The sequence below is a fragment of the Globicephala melas genome, chromosome 5, assembly GCF_963455315.2.
Source record: "Globicephala melas chromosome 5, mGloMel1.2, whole genome shotgun sequence".
Taxonomy (NCBI): domain Eukaryota; kingdom Metazoa; phylum Chordata; class Mammalia; order Artiodactyla; family Delphinidae; genus Globicephala; species Globicephala melas.
In genome coordinates, this window is record NC_083318.1 from 27,415,233 (window position 1) to 27,437,550 (window position 22,318).

At 40.6% G+C, this 22,318-nt stretch overlaps 1 protein-coding gene and 1 pseudogene across 2 annotated transcripts in view; one reads left to right on the forward strand and one right to left on the reverse strand.

Annotated features, from left to right (window-relative positions):
- Positions 1-22,318, reverse strand: part of ANK2 (ankyrin 2) — a 690,343-nt gene that overhangs the window by 535,638 nt on the left and 132,387 nt on the right. The window lies entirely within an intron of this gene.
- Positions 7,855-22,318, forward strand: part of LOC115857098 (ATP synthase F(0) complex subunit C1, mitochondrial pseudogene) — a 65,458-nt pseudogene continuing 50,994 nt past the window's right edge.

A 22,318-nucleotide genomic window follows, 5' to 3' on the forward strand; every position in this document is an offset into this window, starting at 1 on the left:
CATTATAAAATCTTTCCACTTTAAAATGTTAACTTTTTAAATATCCTACTGGTACTTTTTAAACCCACATATTTAAACAAGCTCCTAATTTAGCAAGTATTGCCTTATGTTGTAACTATATGGTGATACAATTTTAGACCTAAAGATACCAGTAATCGTTTTTTCTAACTGCTTCATTTTTCCAGATACTTAAGGACCAGAGGGTTCAAATATCTTTTCCAGTTAGTAGCGGGGGGGGGGGGGGGGGGGGGAGGGGGTGGTCCAGAACCCAGATCTTCTCAATTATTTCTTAGTGTTCAAATAAAAACTTTTTTAAAAAAAAAAAAGGAAGAAAAAAACCTCTGTTAAAAACTTGGGACACAATACATGGTAAATTTGACTCCAAGAGACTGTGGGAGGAGAGAGTGACTGGGAAAGGAAGCACAGTCAATGGCACTTAATCAAATAAATGTTTTATTCTCTGAGTGATAGGATGCTGTAATAATGAAACACTGACATGAATCTTCCTTTCACTACAGCTATTTTCCCCCACAGAATGGATCAGATTTGCTGGGATATACCACCCACCCAATGTAGAGAATGGTATTCTGTATTCTGTAGAGAATGGCTGCTCCATGATTGGCAGATCAGCCAGTGAATTCACATCTGTTAGGGAGCAAACAAACATCATGGAAACCAGGGCAAATTTAGTAAGCAACTAAAATTTCATCTTTTCATTATTATTTTTTTTCAAGCAATGAAGGTTATCAGTTCAGGAGAGTGCTAGCTCTCTTAACCATCTGACCGGAAGTCAGTCAGGTGAGAGGGAGCCCCAGAAAGGGCTTGTGGCCAGGCAGGGTGGTCACAGATGAGTAGGGATGCAGCTGCCCCCATGCCGATTGCACACACACTTGCTGCTCAGCAGAGACTTTATGAAGGAGACTTCAGGCAGCAGAACAAAAATCTCTGGCTTCCTGACATATATGCTGGCAACAAATAAGAGACAACAGAAGAGCACAAGCTTAGGCACAGCACCACTGAGGGTTGGAGCCTTCCTGGATGTGGGGAGGAGGAACCTGCTGAGGCCAGACAACTCAGGAAGACTGACATCTATCTGGGCCCACCTGCACTTACCCTTTCCCAAATGCAGAAAGCACAAAAGAAGAGTACCAGGAGTCTAAAAGGCATGGTATTTTAATGTGGATAGTCCTAAAGAAAATCATTAAGCCAAGCTGGTCTTTTTTTCTAATTTTCCCTTTGTTTCAGTCAATACAAGAACTAAGATGGAGTGTAAAGAATAGAATCCTCCTGGAAAAATAAGAGACCTTGACATCATTCCCGTTACCAACCCCAAAATTGCTCTTATAGATCAGAAACAACTTAAAAGTCAAGCAGGGCTTCTCTGGTGGTGCAGTGGTTAAGAATCCACCTGCCAATGCAGGGGACACGGGTTCGAGCCCTGGTCCAGGAAGATCCCACATGCCGTGGAGCAACTAAGCCGTGCACCACAACTACTGAGCCTGTGCTCTAAAGCCCGTGAGCCACAACTACTGAAGCCCACATGCCACAACTACCGAAGCCCACATGCCACAACTACCAAAGCCCACGTGCCTAGAGCCCGTGCTCTGCAGCAAAGAGAAGCCGCAGCAATGAGAAGCCCACCCACTGCAACGAAGGGTAGCCCCGCTCGCCGCAACTAGAGAAAGCCCACGCGCAGCAACAAAGACCCAATGCAGCCAAAAATAAATAAATAAAATAAATTAAAAAAAAAAAGTCTAGCAGATCTAAGTTCAAATTTCCCTTCTTTCATTGCAGATACCTAACTTCTCTGAACTATGATTTCTTCATCCATCAACAAAACATATTTAATAATATCTACTTTGCAATGTTGTTGTAAGGACTAATACAGATAACAGAAAAAGAGCACCTGAAAGAATGCCTAACACATAATCTGTGCTCAATATATGACAGTGTTATTATTTTTCTTACTGACCTTATTTCTGTGAGTAATAATATTGTCATTCATTAGCAGCTTGCCTAGAATGAAGGAAGCAGTAATATCTATAAATAATTCATGACATTCTATGAAATAACAGTCATCTTCATTGCCTGGAAGCAATAAATAAATTAAAATTCTGATTTTCTTCATGATGTGAGAAGAATGTGAATGGGATCAAAATATCTGCCCCCAAATATGCCACTTTGGCATAAAAATTGTTTTGACCTGAAGGCAATTAAAAAGCAGCGAATGTAGAATGTAGAAAGAGATCTCTGCTCTCACCCTATCTGCCTAAAAGTGAAACATAAATTTCCCTTTTTGAAGTTGTTCTCCCTTTCCTCTCCAAAACCAGGAAAAGGAAAACAACCATTATTACTGGAGACAGAAAGATGACACCAAAATCAGTCTGCACAAACAAACCTTACTAAAATAAATTTTATCTTTCATAACTTTCCCCCATATACTTACTTTCCCCCAATATACTTTCCCTAGGAGCCCAAACCCTTTTTCCTTTGTCTAATCACTTCTCCACAATTTATCACTCTTTGTTTAAACGGTATATGAGATCTCAAGGCTAACTGCTTCTTTAGATCTTCGTTTCCTTTCTATGAAGGGCTCTGTACCCTAAAATTAAACTATTAACATCAAATAAAATGTGTGTGCCTTTTCTCCTGTTAACCTTTTTGTCAGTTCCAGTCTAATTTGAACATCTCAATAACAGAAGGTAAACGGTAGATTAAAAGTTTTTTTTCTTCCCCTACAAATTTGTATATGTTTTGAAACTAAGAACTACTCATCTTAATTTTAGGGGAGACAAGTAAATAAACAGTTTGAAAGAGCACTTAGTGCTATTCCTTTTGAGTTAGATCTTTGCTACACATCCAAGGACCGGCAGAATCAGCATCACCTGGGAGCTTTATAGAAATGCAAAATTTGAAGGCCTATCCCAGACCTACGGAATCAGAACCTGCATCTTAACAACCTCCAGGGGATTTGTATGCACTTTAAAGTTTGAGGAACACTGGACCCTTACGGTCCATATTCCTCCACTTGCCAGCCAACTCAGAGTGGTGACATTCTATTATTCTGTTTCTAATCAGTAGGAGGTGACTAAGTAAATTATTACAGCATAGAAACTTGTTATTTCTTTTTTAAAAACCCAGTTAGAGCCTTGTACAATGTGTAAAAGGCTCGGAATACCCATGGTGCCAAATTCTGGACAAATACATTCTTGTGAATTTAAACATGGTGGAAGAATATTTCCTAATGATTTTTCAAGCTGCCTAAGCCTAACCATGAGCACCTGCCCTTTGTGCTATGGCCAGTGTAGCACAGATACATTTTACATAATATGTTATGGTGAGCTCAAAAAGCAGACTGTCTTACATACACTGCTGATTTGATATTTCCTGACTTTTTGAAATACGAATGCTCAGTAAGTCTGAGGAATACCTTCCTCCATTTCTTAGAAGACTAATTTCATCCACATCACATGTCTATTGTTCACAGTCTTTTAAAAATATTTTTTTTTTTTTTTTTTTTTTTTTTTGCTCTAATTGACAAAGACTCGCTTTACCAAAATTTAGTTAGGTTCCTTTGAGCCCTCAACTAAGCCTCAATCTTGACCCCCATCCTTGCTGGGACTGGAGAGCCCAACTTTAGCAAGAATCCTGTTAAGTCAGTTTAGAAAGAATCTCCCACCCAGGATATCTGAGCAAATTCTTCATCTCCCATTCTTGATATCTAGTCACCCTGGCTTGCCTTCAGCAAGAATCCTAAGTCAGTTCAGCAAGAATCCTCCTCCTCTGGATGCCTCCTCTTATTATTTTCCATCCACTGGCCCCCTCACTCTGCTCACTAGTTCTAAATCCCCAGCTCTCTTCGCTATATTGAGAGTTGAGCCTGATCTCTCACTTCTATTACTGTAGTCTTGACATCTTTCATAATAGTTCCAAGTAGTCTTCCTTACCATTTTAACAAGTGTCAGAATAATTTTGTCTTTAACAATACCCTTTTTAAAACTTCTTATTAAGAAGCAGCCAGGAAAAAAACAGAAAAAAAAAGCGACAGCCAGAGCACAGAAACATTGGCAAGAACTGTAGCTTACTCCCTGAGAACTGTAAAGCACTGGGAACAGTGTGTTTGAACCAAGTTTATTTTATTAAAAGTATATTTGAGACTATTTAGCTCAAAACAAAACAAGTTAAGTTATTCAAGGCTGTGATTTTACCCAGAATGCTAGATAGAGATAGTCTAAATAAAATCAAACATCTAAACGATGGTCCAAAGATGTGAAGCCCCCAAATATTAATGATCTATTTCTGTTGGGAGTATAAATAGAAATGAGCCAGCTGAACAGAGGTCCAGTGATCTCGCATTAACTTACCTCTTGGGCAAGTACCCACATCTACGTTTCACTCATACTACTCAATTGAAGTCCCAGAAACGAGACAACAGGAGACTCTTCTCACATCCCTCCAAAGGCCATCAAAATGACAACAGGGTGGTCAATTTCCAAAGGTCCGGGCACTCTACATAATACTGCCCCCATCACATCAAGCATTCCCACTGGGGATAATTTTTATTTTTAAAAAAATATTTATTTATGTATTTATTTAGGCTGTGCCGGGTCTTAGTTGTAGCATGCAGGATCTTTAATTATGGCATGCGGGTCCTTTATTTTATTCTACTTTTATAGTTGCAGCATGTGGACTCTTAGTTGCAGCATGCATGTGGGATCTAGTTCCCCAACCAGGGATCAAACCCAGGCCCCCTGCATTGGGAGCACGGAGTCTTACCCACTGGACCACCAGGGAAGTCCCCCACAGGGGATATTTTTTAAAAGACCTCTAAATACTCTCAAGTCTAAAAATTAACAAAATAGGTCAAGTAGATGTAGTTACTAAAATGTGTATAGACGATAAGACAATTTCAGGCCACTTTTACAGGCATCTTCTTGGTTGAGTGCTTCATTATCCATACCTGTGTTTCCCAAGGCTGTGTTCTATAGAACACTGGCCGATGAGATGTTTTCAAAAAAAAAAAAAAGGTTCCTTGATCAAATTAACTTGGAAAAGAATGAATGCTCTATCCTCCCTAAAAAGAATCATATGTTCATTAGCATACAAAAGATTCTAAATCATATTAGCATGTAAGGTTCTGAAAAGTTCCGAAGGAAAGGAGCCTGTATAACTTTCTTTAATCCAGGGTCTTCCCAAATGCAATTGCCACAGAACATTTTTTTTTAAATCCCACACTGTGTGGGAATTCCCTGGTGGTCCCGTGGTTAGGAGTCGGCGCTTTCACTGCTGAGGGCCTGGGTTCAGTCCCTGGTCGGATCTGCAAGCCGCGTGGCCCAGCCAAAAAATAAAAAGTTTATTTTAAAAATCTCACAATGTGAATTACTCACTGAAAATCGCTGAACCTTATGGTGAGGACTTCATCTTCTTGGGGAAAGAAAAGGAGGAGGAGATGGGAGGGACAGGTGTCTTATATTATCAGTGAAGCTTATTTTACAAAAAAGGATTAAGGTATGGCATTCACAATACTCGCAGACACACAAATACACTACCATCATTACTTCTCATCTCTCCAAAAGTATAGAATAATGGGGAAATTTTGCTTTTCCTTTAAAGGTGGAGAGCCTAGAGGTAGAGTGCAGTCATCCAGAAGAACCCCTACTGGTAACAGAGTTAGAAAGTGAGGACAGGCATGGAGGGTGAGAGGCGTTCTGTATGGGGCTGGGACGAGACACCTGCACCTGACAAATCATTCCCATTTATTCAGAAAGATGAAACACAATCACTGAGGGCACTAGAAGACTGGGAGGAGGGCTGGAGAAAGCAAAGAATGAGGAGGGTAACAGAGGGATCGCTGCACCCATTGTTATTCACCATTTGCTGTTTCCTTGAAGAGATGGGTAACCTGGTGGTCAAGCTCAGGGACTCTGAGTCTGAACCCTGGCTCTGGCACTCTCCAGGTGTGAGGTGTCGGATAAGTCACTTAACCTTCCTGTGCCTCTAGTTTTCTAGCATATAATCGTACTTACCTCATAGGGTCGTTGTGAAGTTAGTGTGTGTAATTCGATTATGGCAATGCCTGGCACACGGTAAGTACTAGAGACATATTAGCTATAATCGTTACAGGTATTTCTGCTATAGCTTGATGTACATCCTGAAAAAAATTCTATATTCTACAAAACTGTGCTCTAAGAACACAGTCTATGGAGGGCAAAAGAGGAATAGAGGGACTTCTTAAAACCTATGCAACCTGTCATCAGGGCACTACCAAAAACTATAACTGGTATTGCTTGGACTTCCTGGCCAGGCAACTTAGCTGGAAGTTGCCTCAGCAGGTGTTCAAAATGCACAAAGACAATCGAGTAGAAATGTGGACAATACTTCAGTCTGAGCAGGCTGGTAGGTACCAAGAGAATGCAGATGGACACAGGACTCTGGGCCAGAGGGGCTGGCACCGAGGTGATCCCAGGAGGGCAATGCAACCCACCAGGAGTCATAAGAGGCGTGCAGCCAGGGGTGTGTCCATCTGGGAAGGTAGCCCTTGGTCCAGACACTCGTTTTTAATTTTCACAAAATCCAGCAGAAAGTATCCCTGGTAACAGTGCAATTTATCTATTCCAGGGTCTCCACTGAGAGAAAGAGACAATTAGGAAGCTCACTGTTCCCACACATCTAAGCCACATCCTTTCACCCAGCTTTTTCAGTACTACAGTTAGTTGTTTGCTGTCTGTTTGCCTGAATCCTTTGTCATTCTCAGTTAATTTTCAAGTCGTGGAGAAAAGAGGAGTAATTATATATTAGCCCCCTGCTTAATACATTTTCCCATTTTAAGATGAGGAAACTGAGGAAAAAAATCATTAACTTGCCCAACGTCAGGCAGCCGTGCAGAGAGCAAGTTCACGGGCTGTGCCCAGAGCGTGGGTAGCCTGTCTTATTCAATGTATTTGTGGGATTAAGAAACTGAACTGCAAAAACAACACTTGTGTCATTCGGAGCTTAATGTTTAGAAACAAACTAAAATCTTTTTTGAGGTTTGTCTATATACCTTCAACCTAACTCTTCAACACCCAATCAGAAACACAAGTAATATTATACAAAGACGCAAATAATCAAAATCAAGCCAGAGCACCTCACCCCCCATGCTACCCCATTCCTCCCACACCGAGCCCCTTCTCAGCACCCGGGCCTCCCATTCTTTTTCCTCACCCGAGCCCCCACCTCTGCACAATTGGTCCTAAACTGAATCCTCCATCACAAGCTCATTATGAACCCATTATCCATCTCTATCAGGTGTTGCTCCTGAATCCACTCTTCCACCTGTAACTCCAATCTTGGTCAATCATTTCTCACTCTCTCTTAGGCTAGAACTCTTCAGCACCTTCTTGAAATACTACTTCCAGACAGCTGAACTGCTGAATCATGTGGATCTAACCTCTCATTCCTACAGTACTGGCCCTTATCGTCTGTCCCCTGGAGTCTACAACACGCTCCCAACTATCTCCTGCCTCCCTGCCACCACTTATGGGGTCTTCTACCAATGTGACCGTGCGGGAGCACAATGCTACCCCGCCACCACAGCACGGCAGGCCATACATCATCTGGACAGCCAGTGGACAGGCCGTCCACTGTCTACGGGTTCCTCTCCTACCGCGTGCCTTAAAATTCCTTAAACATGCCAGATTGGCTCTTAAATTTTTGGTCCTTCAGTCATGTGTTTCTGCCTGAAAGACCCCTCCTCGACTCCCAGGCCCCACCTCCTCCAGTTCTACAATCTATATAACCTACTTCCTACTAAACGCCCCCCCACCCCAAGTTTATAAGACTCCATTTAAGAATCATTTCCAGAGGAGTTTCAAGATGGCGGAAGGGTAAGACGCGGAGATCACCTTCCTCCCCACAAATACATCAGAAATACAGCTACATGTGGAACAACTCCTACAGAACACCTACTGAACACTGGCAGAAAACCTCAGACCTCCCAAAAGGCAAGAAACTCCCCACGTACCTGGAGACAAAAGAATAGGGACGGGACCTGCACCAGTGGGAGGGAGCCGTGAAGGAGGAAACGTTTCCACACACTAGGAAGCCCCTTCGCGGCGGAGACTGCGGGTGGCGGAGGGGGGAAGCTTCGGAGCCGCGGAGGAGAGCGCAGCCACAGGGGTGCGGAGGGCAAAGCAGAGAGATTCCCGCACAGAGGACCGGTTCCGACCAGCACTCACCAGCCCGAGGGGCTTGTCTGCTCACCGCCGGGGTGGGCGGGGCTGGGAGCAGGCTCGGGCTTCCGGTGGAGCGCAGGGAGAGGACTGGCAGCGTGAACATAGCCTGAAGGGGTTAGTGCGCCACGGCTGGCCGGGAGGGATTCGGGGGGAAAAGCCTGAACCTGCCGAAGAGGCAAGAGACGTTTTCTTCCCTCTTTGTTTCCTGGTGCGCGAGGAGAGGGGATTAAGAGCGCTGCTTAAAGGAGCTCCAGAGACGGTCGCGAGACGCGGCTAATAGGGCGGACCCCAGAGACGGGAATGAGACGCTAAGGCCGCTGCTGCCGCCACCAACAAGCCTGTGTGCGAGCACAGGTCACTATCCACAACCCCCTTACAGGGACCCTGTGCAGCCCGCCGCTGCCAGGGTCCCAGGATCCAGGGACAACTTCCCCGGGAGAACGCACGGCGCGCCTCAGGCTGGTGCAACGTCACGCCGGCCTCTGCCACCGCAGGCTTGCCCCGCATCCGTGCCCCTCCCTCCCCCCGGCCTGAGTGAGCCAGAGCCCCCGAATCAGCTGCTCCTTTAGCCCCGTCCAGTCTGGGCGGGAACAGACACCGTCAGGCGACCTACATGCAAAGACAGGTCCAAATCCAAATCTGAACCCGAGGAGCTGTGAGAACAAAGAAAAGAAAGGGAAATCTCTCCCAGCAGCCTCAGGAGCAGTGGATTAAAGCTCCACAATCAACTTGATGGACCCTGCATCTGTGGAATACTTGAATAGACAACGAAATCATCCCAAATTGAGGAGATGTACTTTGGGAGCAAAGATACATTTTTTTCCCTTTTTCTCTTTTTGTGAGTGTGTATGTGTATGCTTCTGTGTGTGATTTCGTCTGTATAGCTTTGCTTTGACCGTTTGTCCTAGGGTTCTGCCTGTCCGTGTATATATATATATATATATATATATATATATATATATATATATTTTTAGTATAGTTTTTAGCACTTGTTATCATTGGTGGATTTGTTTTTTGGTTTGGTTGCTCTTTTCTTTCTTTCTTTCTTTTTTTCTCCCTTTTATTCGGAACCATGTGGATGACAGGGTCTTGGTGCTCTGGATGGGTGTCAGGGCTGTGACTCTGAGGTGGGAGAGCCAACTTCAGGACACTGGTCCACCAAAGACTTCCCAGCTCCATGTAATATCAAACAGCGAAAATCTCCCAGAGATCTCCATCTCAAAACGAAGACCCAGCTCCACTCCATGACCAGCAAGCTACAGTGCTGGACACCCTATGCCAAACAACTAGCAAGACAGTAACACAACACCACCCATTACCAGAGAGGCTGCCTAAAATCATAATAAGGTCACAGACACCCCAAAACACAACACCACACGCGGTCTTGCCCACCAGAAAGACAAGATCCAGCCTCATCCACCAGAACACCGGCACCAGTCCCCTCCACCAGGAAGCCTACACAACCCACTGAACCAATATTAGCCACTGGGGGAAGACACCAAAAACAACAGGAACTACAAAACAGCAGCCTGCGAAAAGGAGACCCCAAACACAGTAAGTTAAGCAAAATGAGAAGACAGAGAAACACACAGCAGATGAAGGAGCACGGTAAAAACCCACCAGAACTAACAAACAAAGAGGAAATAGGCAGTCTACCTGAAAAAGAATTCAGAATAATGATAGTAAAGATGATACAAAATCTTGGAAATAGAATGGAGAAAATACAAGAAATGTTTAACAAGAACTAAAGAGCAAACAAACAACAATGAACAACACAATAAATGAAATTTAAAATTCTCTAGAAGGAATCAATAGCAGAATAACTGAGGCAGAAGAACGGATAAGTGACCTGGAAGATAAAATAGTGGATATAACTACTGCAGAGCAGAATAAAGAAAAAACTGAAAAGAATTGAGGACAGTCTCAGAGACCTCTGGGACAACATTAAATGCACCAACATTCGAGTCATAGGGGTCCCAGAAGAAGAAGAGAAAAACAAAGGGACTGAGAAAATATTTGAAGAGATTATAGTTGAAAACTTCCCTAATATGGGAAAGGAAATAGTTAATCAAGTGCAGGAAGGGCAGAGAGTTCCATACAGGATAAATCAAAGGAGAAACATGCCAAGACACATATTAATCAAACCATCAAAAATTAAATACAAAAAAAAATATTAAAAGCAGCAAGGGAAAAACAATAAAAAACATACAAGGGAATCCCCATAAGGTTAACAGCTGATCTTTCAGCAGAAACTCTGCAAGCCAGAAGGGAGTGGCAGAACATATTTAAAGTGATGTAAGGAAAAAACCTACAACCAAGATTACTCTATCCAGCAAGGATCTCATTCAGATTTGACAGAGAAATTAAAAATTTTCCAGACAAGCAAAGCTAAGAGAATTCAGCAACACCAAACCAGCTTTACAACAAATGCTAAAGAAACTCCTCTAGGCAAGAAACACAAGAGAAGGAAAAGCCCTACAAAAACAAACCCAAAACAATTAACAAAATGGTGATAGGAAAATACATATTGATAATTACCTTAAATATAAATGGATTAAATGCTCCAACCAAAAGACACAGACTGGCTGAATGCATACAAAAACAAGACCCGTGCATAGGCTGTCTAAAAGAAACCCACTTCAGAGCTAGGGACACATAAGACTGAAAGTGAGGGGATGGAAAAAGATATTCCATGTAAAAGGAAATCAAAAGAAGGCTGGAGTAGCAATTCTCATATCAGACAAAATAGAATTTAAAATAAAGACTATTACAAGAGACAAAGAAGGACACTACATAATGATCAAGGGATCAATCCAAGAAGAAGATATAACAATTGTAAATATTTATGCGCCAAAAACAGGAGCACCTCAATACGTAAAGCAAATGCTAACAGCCATAAAAGGGGAAATCAACAGTAACATAATCATAGTAGGGGACTTTAACACCCCATTTCACCAATGGACAGATCATCCAAAATGAAAATAAATAAGGAAACACAAGCTTTAAATGATACATTAAACAAGATGGACTTAACTGATATTTATAGGACATTCCATCCAAAAACAACAGAATACACTTTCTTCTCAAGTGCTCATGGAATATTCTGCAGGAGAGATCATATATTGGGTCACATATAAAGCTTTGGTAAATTTAAGAAAATTGAAATCGTATCAAGTATCTTTTTCAACCGCAACGCTATGAGACTAGGCATCAATTACAGGAAAAAAAATCTGTAAAAAATACAAATACATGGAGGCTAAACAATACACTACTTAATAACCAGGAGATCACTGAGGAAATCAAAAAATACATAAAAACAAATGACAATGAAAACACAATGACCCAAAACCTACGGGATGCAGCAAAAGCAGTTCTAAGAGGGAAGTTTATAGCAATACAAAAAAATCCTACCTTAAGAAACAAGAAACATCTCAAATAAACAACCTAACCTTACACCTAAAGCAATTAGAGAAAGAAGAACCTTACACCTAAAGCAATTAGAGAAAGAAGAACACAAAATTAGCAGAAGGAAAGAAATCATAAAGATCAGATCAGAAATAAATGAAGAAAAATGAAGGAAACAATAGCAAAGAAAAATAAAACTAAAAGCTGGTTCTTTGAGATGACAAACAAAATTGATAAACCACTAGCCAGACTCATCCAGAAAAAAAGGGAGAAGACTCAAATCAATAGAATTAGAAATGAAAAAGGAGAAGTAACAACTGACACTGTAGAAATACAAAGAATCATGAGACATTACTACAAGCAACTATATGCCAATAAAATGCACAGCCTGGAAAAAATGGACAATTCTAAGAAAAGCACAAGCTTCCGAGACTGAACCGGGAAGAAACAGAAAATATAAACAGACCAATCACAAGCACTGAAATTGAAACTGTGATTAAAAATCTTCCAACAAACAAAAGCCCAGGACCAGATGGCTTCACAGGTGAATTGTATCAAACATTTAGAGACGAGCTAACACTTATCCTTCTCAAACTCTTCCAAAATATAGGGGAGGGAGGAATACTCTCAAACTCATTCTATGAGGCCACCATCATCCTGATACCAAAACCAGACAAAGATGTCACAAAGAAAGAAAACTACAGACCAATACCACTGATGAACACAGATGCAAAAATCCTCAACAAAATACTAGCAAACAGAATCCAACAGCACATTAAAAGGATCATAACACCATGATCAAGTGGGGTTTATCCCAGGAATACTATGATTCTTTAATATAGGCAAATCAATCAATGTGATACACCATATTAACAAACTGAAGAATAAAAACCATATGATCATCTCAATAGATGCAGAAAAAGCTTTCGACAAAATTCAACACCGATTTATGGTAAAAACCCTCCAGAAAGTAGACAGAGAGGGAACTTACCTCAACATAATAAATGCCATATATGACAAACCCACAGCCAACATCGTTCTTAATGGTGAAATACTGAAAGCATTTCCACTAAGATCAGGCACAAGACAAGGTTGCCCACTCTCACCACTGTTACTCAACATTGTTTTGGAAGTTTTAGCCACAACAATCAGAGAAGAAAAAGAAATAAAAGGAATCCAAACCAGAAAAGAAGAAGTAAACCTGTCACTGTTTGCAGATGACATGATACAATACATAGAGAATCCTAAAGATGCTACCAGAAAACTACTAGAGCTAATCAATGAATTTGGTAAAGTAGCAGGATACAAAATCAATGCACAGAAATCTCTTGCATTCCTATACACTAATGATGAAAAATCTGAAAGAAAAATTAAGGAAACACTCCCATTTACCATTGCAACAAAAAGAATAAAATGCCTAGGAATAAACCTACCTAAGGAGACAAAAGACCTGTATGCAGGAAACTGTAAGACACTGATGAAAGAAATTAAAGATGATACAAACAGATGGAGAGATATACCATGTTCTTGGATTGGAAGAATCAACATTGTGAAAACGACTCTACTACCCAAAGCAATCTACAGATTCAATGCAATCCCTATCAAACTAACACTGGCATTTTTCACAGAACTAGAACAAAAAATTTCACAATTTGTATGGAAACACAAAAGACCCCGAATAGCCAAAGCAATCTTGAGGAAGAAAAACGGAGCTGGAGGAATCAGGCTCCCTGACTTCAGACTATACTACAAAGCTACAGTAATCAAGACAGCATGGTACTAGCACAAAAACAGAAATATAGATCAATGGAACAGGATAGAAAGCCCAGAGATAAACCCACCCAATTATGGTCACCTTATCTTTGATAAAGGAGGCAAGAATATACAGTGGAGAAAAGACAGCCTCTTCAATAAGTGGTGCTGGGAAAACTGAACAGCTACATGTAAAAGAATGAAATTAGAACACTCCCTAACACTATACACAAAAATAAACTCAAAATGGATTAAAGACCTAAATGTAAGGCCAGACACTATCACATTCTTAGAGGAAAACACAGGCAGAACACTCTATGACATAAATCACAGCAAGATCCTTTTTGACCCACCTCCTAGAGAAATGGAAATAAAAATAAACAAATGAGACCTAATGAAACTCAAAAGCAAAGGAAACCATAAAGAAGATGAAAAGACAACCCTCAGAATGGGAGAAAACATTTGCAAATGAAGCAACTGACAAAGGATTAAACGCCAAAATTTACAAGTAGCTCATGCAGCTCAATATCAATAAAACAAACAACCCAATCCAAAAATGGGCAGAAGACCTAAACAGACATTTCTCCAAAGAAGATATACAGATTGCCAACAAACACATGAAAGAATGCTCAACATCATTAATCATTAGAGAACTGCATATCAAAACTACAATGAGATATCATCTCACACTGGTCAGAATGGCCATCATCAAAAAATCTACAAACAATAAATGCTGGAGAGGGTGTGGAGAAAAGGGAACCCTCTTGCACTGTTGGTGGGAATGTAAATTGATACAGCCACTATGGAGAATAGTATGGAGGTTCCTTAAAAAACTAAAAATAGATCTACCATACAACCCAGCAATCCCATTTCTGGGCATACACCCTGAGAAAACCATAATTCTAAAAGAGTCATGCATATATACACTACCAAACGTAAAATAGATAGCTAGTGGAAAGCAGCCACGTAGCACAGGGAGATCAGCTCGGTGCTTTGTGACCACCTAGAGGGATGGGATAGGGAGGGTGGGAGGGAGGGAGATGCAAGAGGGAAGGGTTATGGGGACATATGTGTATGTATAACTGATTCACTTGTTATAAAGCAGAAACTAACACACCATTGTAAAACAATTATACTCCAATAAAGATGTTTAAAAAACAACAACAGGGCTTTCCTGGTGGCGCAGTGGTTGAGAGTCCGCCTGCCGATGCAGGGGACACAGGTTCGTGCTCCGCTCCAGGAGGATCCCACGTGCCGCGGAGCGGCTGGGCCTGTGAGCCATGGCCACTGAGCCTGCGCGTCCAGAGCCCGTGCTCCGCAATGGGAGAGGCCACAACAGTGAGAGGCCCGCGTACCGCAAAAAATAAAAAAAAAAAAAGAGTCATGTACCACAATGTTCACTGCAGCTCTATTTACAATAGCCAGGACATGGAAGCAACCTAAGTGTCCATTAAGAGATGAATGAATAAAGAAGATGTGGCACATACATACAATGGAATATTACTCAGCCATAAATAGAAACGAAACTGAGTTATTTGGAGTGAGGTGGATGGACCTAGACTCTATCATACAGAGTGAAGTAAGTCAGAAAGAGAAAAACAAATACTGTATGCTAACACATGTATATAGAATCTTAAAAAAAAAAAAAGTCATGAAGAATGTAGAGGCAGGACGGGAATAAGGACGCAGACCTATTAGAGAATGGACTTGGGGACATGGGGAGGGGGAAGGGTAAGCTGGGACAAAGTGAGAGAGCGGCATGGACATATATACACTACCAAATGTAAAATAGATAACTAGTGGGAAGCAGCCGCATAGCACAGGGAGATCAGCTTGGTGCTTTGTGACCACCTAGAAGGGTGGGATAGGGTGGGAGGGAGGGAGATGCAAGAGGGAAGAGATATGGGAACATATGTATAACTGATTCACTTTGTTATAAAGCAGAAACTAACACACCATTGTAAAGCAATTATACTCCAATAAAGATGTTAAAAAAAAAATCATTTCCATTGTTGTGCCTTTACAAACCCACATTCCCTCCTCCATCCCCGAACTTCTGTAAAAGTGTCCATCCCTTCTTTTTGGTCCCCATTTTTTGTCATATAAAGTTCCACCTTAGTCCTTATAACACTCTTATTGCCCTTATTTCCTTACAGGTACATCTTGGTCTGCTACACTCTAGGCTCCTTGAGGACACGTACTGTATCTAAATTGTTTCAGTTTCTCTGGTGCCTAACATTATTCCTGGCATGTAGCTGTGGACTATTAAATGCTTGTTTACTGAATGAATGAATGACACGTATGTTTAAGGTATTTATTTCTACACCACTTTGTGGTCATTCCTAGACATGGCACCTTCTCCAGGATCCTGAAATCCTGTGAATTAAGAAACATTCCCAATTTCTCCAAGATTTCCTCCTATTCTTAACAGGTCAAAATATTCATAAAAGATGGAAGACTCAATTGATTAGCTAACTTGTAATAGTTGTTCTACTGTTAAAAGGAAGACTTTTTTAACAAATGAAAGTCAAGAACAATAAAAGCTCAAAGAGTCAACCTCTCAAATTGTTCTGTATTTATTAGAAAAAACAACTGTGGATGTAAGTAAGACAAAACTTCTGCTTTTAATATTTTCCTTTAGTAAATTAAGTTCCAGTAGATACTTCTAGAGCATCCTTTGGCCTTTCCATCACATATTTTATGCTGTTGTACAAAGTCAATTCAAATTTACCACTATACATCAGAGAGAAACCAGAGTCATTATAAATAAATAACTTATTTTCTAAGATGAAGGGTCCAGAAAGTGGCTTTAAATATTAAATGTACCCAAATGTTTTCTTTTAAAATCAATAAGCCCAGATGACAACATGTCTTTTCTCCAAATTCCTGCTTAATTCCTTCTGATGCTTTCTTGATTGAGGCCATGTGTTATCTTGAGAGCTTTTTTTTTTCCTGTCAGTATTCCATTCCAATACTCTCACTTAGGATTCAGCAAAGAAAAGGGTCTTATATTCCAACAAGGAATGCATCAGAAGAACTCTAAATTGGATACTTATAAATGCCATGTCATTTACAGAAGTTCTTAACTAGGAAATGGAGAAATTTTTTGTTGTTTAATATGTAAAGACTCACATCTTAGCCTGGAAATTTAACCTCAAACATATTAAATAACTCATGTTATTCTAACTTTCTTGACTAATCAGTTCCACTGATTTTTTTGTTGTGTTTAGCCCATACTAGACATGTAGGGAAAGGGAGGGCAGACATAAGAAGTAAAGGAAATCTTCTTGACCTCAATAAAATTAGTTGAAAAAATAAAACAAAAAATAAATAAGTTGAGAATTATAAAATAATAATTTTTAAGTACAATAGCAGAGATGCCAACTAGAGGTACACAAAAAGCCATCTAGGAGAGGTGGACAGTGAATTGGAAATTTAAGAATATAAAGGGTTAAGGGGCTGTCCTTCAAGCAGAAATGTCCACTTGGGCAAAGATGCAATAGGAATGAGCATGGGATGTTCCAAGAACATTATCTTTCTAAAGTGCTGTTTGTAAGCTGGAGTATGTTGTAAAAGAATGTCATGCATTAGGGCAATGAAGAGACACTCGAATGCCAATGTGCATCTAATCCAAAATACCTTGGATTTATAAACATTCTTCTTTAGGAAGCAAACCAGAAGTGAAGGAGAACACTTACAGATTGGACAAATCCATTCGAGGGTGCTAAGGGTCCGTCCTAAGTTAATGGTAGCGATACTGGAGAATGATCAAATTACCGAAGCATTTTAAAGAAAAGGAATGTTACTAAAATACTCAACTTTGTGGCATATGAGAGAAGTCAAGTTAAAGGTGGTGAAAAGTTCTAGTGTAACAAGAGCAGTCGGGGAGGAGAGCTGTCTTTGAGGGGAATATGATGAACATGGATGCAGGATGAGAGTGGGAGAGCAGGAAGGAGACTTGTGTGTCAGGGGAGGAGGAGAAATGTTCCTCCCACTCCCAATGTTTCCTCCATGTGGACAGATGTCCAGTAGTGCAACCCCCTCGGCCTTGCTCCATCTCCTCACTCACTTCTCCCCACAGGAGGCTGACTAAGGACCTTGAGAGCAAAAGCTGGACATGTACAGCATCTCTCCTTTTTCTCTTTATCTTTGGGCAGCAATCGCCAGTAGGAAGTGCATCCTGCTGTACACTACCTGTTTAAGTTTTAAAGTGGACTAATTTTAGGTCCAGCATTAGGAACTCTATTTCTCCCAAGTATAAGCCACCTTCTCCAGTTGCAACTTTATTAATAATAAAGATGGTATTTTGGTTTCATTTGTCTTACTCCTAGTCTATCCCTTAACTGGCTCATATCTTGGGGGTGGAGGATGAGTGCTAGTCATTGGTCCCCTAAAACCTCAGTAACATCCTTGAGGCAATGAGATCATACACAGCGATGCTAACTTAAGAAATATCAACATATAGGTCAAGGTTAAAGATGAATTCCCTAGGAGCAAGTATAGAGAAATAAGAGCGGAAGACGGCAGACAGAGAGATGAATGACCAAACGAGGGTCACCAGCACATGCTAATGCATTCCAAGTTAAAAGACCAGCACGGGCAAAGTCAGGAAACTATGGGGCAACACAAGGAAAAGGCGATTCACCTTGTTTAACTAAACTATAAAGTCTGTGTAGGGAATGGGAGAAAGGAACAAAGGATAGGCTGTAAAGGTAAGTCAGAGCCAGATTTTAGAAAAATTTAGACACTTCTGCACAGCAATGGGGAAACTTTAAGTATTCTAAACAGATCTATAACTAGACATATGCTTCTTTAAGAAGCATAAACTGGAGGCAGTATATTGACAAGCCTGGAAAGGGGAGAGATGTCATATAAGGAGGAGAGAGAAATCCATACAGGAGTGATAAACCATGTGTGCAGTGGAATGGAGACAGAGAGAGAGAATGGATATAAGAACTATTACCGAATTGAGTGGTCTTAGGCAACTCTTCATTATAGGGGACTAGAAAGAGGTATTTCAAGACTTCAGAGCTGTATAATACAAAGACCGGTAATGTCATTGAAAGAAATTAAAAAGTTGGGTAGGACACCAAAACTACAGGCAACAAAAGCAAAAATAAGTGGGACTACATCACACTTAAAATCTTCTGCACATCAAAGGAAACAATCAATAGTGTGAAAAAGCAATCTACAGAATGGAAGAAAAAAACTGTAAAGCATATATCTGATAAGGGGTTAATATCCAAAATACATAAGGAAATTTCACAACTCAGCAACAAGGACAACAGCAACATCCAATATTTAAAAAATGGGCAAAGGACTTGAACAGACATTTCTCCAAAGAAGATATTCAACATCACTAATCATTAGGGAAATGCAAATCAAAAGCATATGAGATGGGCTTCCCTGGTGGCGCAGTGGTTGAGAGTCCGCCTGCCGATGCAGGAGACACGGGTTCGTGCCCCGGTCCGGGAAGATCCCACATGCCGCAGAGCGGCTGGGCCCGTGAGCCATGGCCGCTGAGCCTGCGTGTCCGGAGCCTGTGCTCCGCAACGGGAGAGGCCACAACAGTGAGAGGCCCGCGTACCACAAAAAAAAAAAAAAAAAAAAAAAAAATATGAGATAGCACCTCACTCTCATCAGGATGGCCACTATCAAAAAAATGGAAAATAACAGGGATGGTGAGAATGGAGAGAAATTGAAATGCTTGTGCACTGCTGGTGGGAGTGTAAAATGGTACAGCCATTACGGAAAAGAACATGGAGATTCCTTAAAAGATGAAAAATAGAATTACCATATTATCCACCTATCCTACTTCTGGGTATTTATCCAAAAGATTTCAAAAGAGAATCTCAAAGATATCTGCACACCCATGTTCATCACAGCATTAACACAATAGCCAAAAGATGGAAATAATCCAAATGTCCACTGACAGATGAATGGATAAAGAAAATGTGGAATATAAAAATAACAGAATGTTATGAAGCCTTAAAAAGAAGGAAATCTTGTCATGTGCTACCACATGGATGAACCTGAAGAACATTATAAGTGAAATAAGCCAGTGACGAAAGGACAAATGCTCTATGATTCCACTCATGTTAAGTATTTCAAGTACTCAAAATCAGAAATAGAAAGTAAAAGGGTGGTGCCCAGGGCAGGGAGAAGGCAAGAGGAAGAATTAGTGTTCAGTGGGTGCAGAATTTCACTGTAACAAGATGAAAAAGTCCTAGAGATCTGTTGCACAATAATGTTAATATACACTACTAAATTATACACTTAAGAATGGTTATTATGGTAAATTTTATTATGTTTTTTACCACATTAAAATAAAAAGAAATAGAGAAGTAAAGAAGAGGAACTTGTTTATTTGTTTGGTAGGGGGGAGTTGATATTAAGCCTGATTTTGTCACATATATATACACCCTGCACTTAGTGCCAAAATTTCCTCTATAAAAATAGCAGATTATGTTGTCAACTCTGCATGCTTGAACACATCAATTTGTTTTACATGTCACTTTTTTGGGACTGTGCCCCACTTCAACTTTGGCCTCCATACAGATGCTCCTGTAAATCCCTTACATGGTTCAATAAACATGGACTATGAAACAACATTCTATCCTACTGATGCCAAAACAAAACACTCCAGGATAAATGCAATTTTGCAAATTGTTTCACAGTCCAGCAGTTGCTATTTCATGTTCAGAATCAGAAGTCTGCTCCTTTTTATTGCAAAACAGCATATGCACATCCGTCAAACTCTTGTTCCATTCCTTATGAGAAGGGCAAGTCAGAGCCAGAAAAACTGATTGACCTTTTTTTTTCTACTACAACTTCATTTCAATACAGTTCAATGCACTTCAGTTTAAAAGACATTTATTTTATGTCTATTTTTGCCTGGTACCAAAGATCAAAGGTGAGTCAGTCAAGACTCCTATCTTCAAAGAGCTCAAAATCCAACAGGTGAGACAACTACATACATACATAAATATAATCATAAAAGTTCTCTTATAGAAGCATTATCAAATGCTATAAAAACAGATTGGGGAAACCAACTTCTTCCTGCAGTATTCACACACAAACACACACACACACACACACACACACACACACAAAATACGGAAGTCACATTTAAGAAGGAGAGAGAAGGAAAGGAAGTGGCATTTTGAGGTTCTCCTATGGCCTGGGTACTTTACATAGATTCTCTTATTAAACCCATGCAATGAGGAAACCAAGGCTCAGATGAGACTCTTCAGAGGCTCTCCAAGTCTGCCTAGCTCCAAAGCTCATGCCCTTTCAGGTGAGTAACGGTGTGGCCAGTGTACAACAAGGAGGCACCGCTCAGGACTGAAGGAACGGGAGCAAAAACAGACCCACAAGGGCCTGAAGTGTGTGAGAGGGGTGATTAATGCCATGCGACTAGAGCAGAGAAGATGATGGAAATACTGGCTAGAGGTAAGTTTGGGAAGGTCAGCTGGGCCTGGACTGTGAGGGTCTTCTATTTACCAGCAAGTAATCTGAATTAAAATCCTGAGGCCAGTAATTTTCAAATGACACTCTAAGGACAATGCCCATATAAGGAGTTCTGAATATTTTTTTATATGGGGAATTTGGGGTAGGATTTATTTTAAGAAAAAAAAAAGGGTTCTTTCTAAAAATCGTATTTAAAGAAAACCCACAGGAGCAAATGGAGGGTCACTACAGACTTTTAATCATCCATATGTGCTTTAGAAAGATAAATATGGTAGCTGTGTGGGGAGGACAGTCATCTAAGGAAACAACTTTTGGACTGGAGACCAGTCAGGGGGCTTCAGAAATAATATAAGATAAAGCTTTTTAGGGCCTGGATGGACACAGACAGTGGTAGAAGGATGGATTCAATAATTAAAATATATAGAACTTGGTGGCAAATTTGCTGTGGGGAATAAAAAAATCAAGAATGACTAAGTTTTCTAGTTCAAACAACATAGTAATAACCACTAACTAAGACTGAGAAAGTTTGGTAAGAGGAGTCAACTTGGAGAAAACAATTAGTTCACGCTTGTTTCGTTTTGACATGTTGAGTTTGAGGTGTCTTTAGGACATGCAGAAGAAGACATCACATGTGTGAATTAATTAGATGGGGAAATTCTTTCACAGTGTATATCAAACCACCACAATGTACACTTTAAATATCTTATAATTTTATATGTCAATTATACCTCAATGAAGCTGAAATTTTTTTAAAAGAACTAATGAACCATAAAAAAAAAAGCTTCACAAAGTAGACAGATCTGTGAATGTGGAACATGAGAGAATGGGGCTGACCCACTCATTTAGCAGGGACCACTCATTTTGCCTTCTCCCCTTCTTCCTCATAGTTATTAAACTCACCGTTTTCACAGAGCACATGGCCACTCATTTCCCAGCCCCTCTTTTTTTTTTTTTAATATCTTTATTGGAGTATAATTGCTTTACAATGGTGTGTTAGTTTCTGCTTTACAACAAAATGAATCAGTTATATATATACATATGTTCCCATATCTCTTCCCTCTTGCGTCTCCCTCCCTCCCACCCTCCCTATCCCACCCCTCCAGGCGGTCACAAAGCACTGAGCTGATCTCCCTGTGCTATGCGGCTGCTTCCCACTAGCTATCTATGTTTGGTAGTGTATATATGTCCATGCCTCTCTCTCGCTTTGTCACAGCTTACCCTTCCCCCTCCCAGCCCCTCTTGACGCTACAGGTGGTCAGGAGACTATAACCTCATCAATGCAATTTCAGCAGAAACACTGTGTACAATTTCTTTATCACTTCCTTTGGAAATTCTTGACCTTCACTTCCTGGGTGTTGGAACATAGACATGGTGCCACTGGGCTACTGCAGATGTTGCAGATAAAGACAGCACCTTAGGGGATGGTGGAGCAACAAGAGATAAGAAAACTGAGATCCTGGGTGACCAGATGGAGCATA